Source organism: Monopterus albus, unplaced genomic scaffold (genome assembly GCF_001952655.1).
Source record: "Monopterus albus unplaced genomic scaffold, M_albus_1.0 scaffold292.1, whole genome shotgun sequence".
Classification (NCBI taxonomy): domain Eukaryota; kingdom Metazoa; phylum Chordata; class Actinopteri; order Synbranchiformes; family Synbranchidae; genus Monopterus; species Monopterus albus.
Window position 1 is genome coordinate 277,404 of NW_018128172.1, and position 2,847 is coordinate 280,250.

Consider the following 2,847-nt stretch of genomic DNA (forward strand, 5'->3'; position numbering starts at 1 on the left):
TTAGCTTATGTTTTAAACGAACCTCTCCTGAGGCCGTGCAGGAACTGAGGCTGACCCCCTCCAGGAGGCGGAGCCCCGCTCCTGGCTGTCCCCGGGCCAGTTTAATCCCTGAATGCGTTCCAGTAACGGAAACCGCAGGGTATTCACACACCTAAGAGGAGGACTTAAACGTTTTCTTATCTGTGAACTGCACCCACATGCTCTCTTCGTTCGACCAGCATTATCATTGCTGCAGACACCACTGTTTCTTTACCATGATAAGGAGGCGGGGTGGGGGCGACCCATCCTATCAGTTTAAATGCAGTTTAGCGCTTCTTTGCTTCACCTGAAGGGGGAGAGACGACCTGATCCCAGTTTCGGCCACACGATGACATTTGGCTGCAGATGCTGACACACCGCAACCAGCCTCGTTAAACTCCATTCAGCTTTAAAGTTGAGGCCCTGCTACAGGCAGCATGGCCTCTTCCTGACTGTGGTGACAGGAAGAGGAGGATGAGGAAATTTGTACTGTTGAAGGTGGATGGCAGAGTGTGGTTTCTCTGGTTTGTCAGATAAGACAGAAAAAAGCTCTGGCCTGATGTTTTGGGGTCAGGAGGTTGATATGGTCATAAATTACATTACAAAGACCAGCTAGCAGGTGGCACCACTGGAGCCTCTGTAAATGGTTTTTAATTGAGAGCAGTGATTGGCTGGTCTGCTCTTTGGAATGAACATATTGTATTTCAACATTTATTCTTTGTTAACGTTTCTATCCCCCATTTAGAACTAAAGAGGATGAGCAGATCTCCCCTGGTGTAGAAAGCCACCAATAAGAAATGCAACAAGTGATCACAGAGGGAGACTGAAGGAGCACAGCCCAGACCGACGTGCTACAGCCATGTCTGTACAAGAGCATTAGGCAGGAGATTTTCACTCTAATATTGAATATTTCATGTTATGTTTTTTTTTCTAAAATTTCATTGTATGTGTTACAATGACAATAAAGGTTCATCTTATAACAGAAGAGCACAAAGCTGTTCCAGGTACAGTTCAACAGGTGGCAGACAAACTGTGGAATGAAGATAAAAGTACATTTTATTCACTTAAATGAAGCGATGACATATTACAGTGATGGGATGTGAAGTGACGGGCTCTGCTCTGGGGTCAGTGCCCTGCCCTTTCTCAGCACACACACACTAACCGGTCATGGTGTCAGTAATGAAACCACACTGTTATTAAACACAGTGTGTTTGCCGTGCTGAGGCCACTGGCCTCTGCTTTGGCTACGCCACTAGCTTCTCACACCGCACAGAACGAGGAGTTGTGTTATGGTGTGACTACACCACATTCATTGTCACTGTTGGCCTCTGGATGAGATTTGTACAAAATCACTGGCTGTGCCTCTTCAAGGACTTCCTCAGTGGTGCAGAGCGACGCTGTGGCGAGGAGAGCTCAGCATTTCCCTCCTTCACTGGTGGTGCATGAGATCAGGAGGCAAAGGGCAGCATGAAGCTCCAACCCCAGGCTAAGCCTCAGTAGGACGTCCTGCTGGCTCAGTCAGCTTTCACTTAGTAAGAGGCAACGGATGATGAGAATCTCCCAGCAGGCAGACCATGTTAAGGAGAACAGGCTGTGTTAACACAGTACACCACTCCACAAACAGCTGTTTGTTTCTTCTACAAACACACACACACGGGGGGGGGGGGGGGCCGGGCCTTGGCACAAGCCCATCTCCCGTGCACACTCTACGACTCTCACCTTTCAGCCATCTGGTTCCACTTTCTTTACATAGTCATGTGACCAACAGGTCACCGCATGCACCAGCTGTCACCTTTTCCTTTAAAAATGTGGTTACCTCCAGTTAATACAGAGATCAATTATACCGACAGATCACAGACCACCTGCCCTTTGTTAATGGAACAATTACAAGATTGTATTATATTATTCTGATTTTGTAGTTTAGAGAAAGATGACGCCTGGCATCTGTGGATACATGTTGATCACATGAACATATGAAGGTGAGACAGGTGAAGACGTTTGGTGCAGAGTGTGCGCAGAAGAAACAGCACAAACGCAGACATTCTCACTGCTTCTGCACTGATGGCTCAGTGTTTAGCCACCTGTAGAGACAACGTGTTTTATGACTGGATGATTGGAACCCGATGAAAAAGACGGTTCAACATTTTGGGACATGAAGAGCAACACCACTCTCATGACCTGACAACGAGCAGCCAGTTAGTTTAGCTTAGCATAAAGACTGGAAACTGGGGGAATCTGCTAGCCTGGCTCTGCTCAGATCTAACACAATCCTAATGTTGTGTCTCCTTTTTTTAGCAATACAAACAAAACTCTTTGTGCTAAGCTAGCTAGCTGCTAACTGTAGCATCATGCTGAACATCTCTGTGGAACAAAGCAGGTATGCATATTTCCAAAACATTCGTTTCAGGTAGGCTACACAAAAGTGAGTCATGTGTCCTGGAATCAGTGATGAGCATGAAGGACGCATCATAAGACGTTATGACACGACCTCTGTGTGAATAAATGGAAGGCAGGAAGAAGCGCTGCACTTTCATGTCCCGATCACCTGAAGCTTGTCTCCCGGGTCAAACCGAGGCTGCTTCTAGACTACTTAATGGACCAAGACAAATTTAAGCATGTATACTGAATGAAGCTCAAACAAAACAAAACAGCCATTTACAGACAATCTGTGAACATTTCCATCATACGTGGCATCAAATATGCTAAATATTTGGCTGAGGCCAGTGAATGAATGTTTCATTTAAGGTGCTGATGGGGCGAGCAGGGGTCGAAGTGGCTGTGGTGGGGTGTGGACAGACTCCAGTGGACTCTCAGCTCACCACAAACAGA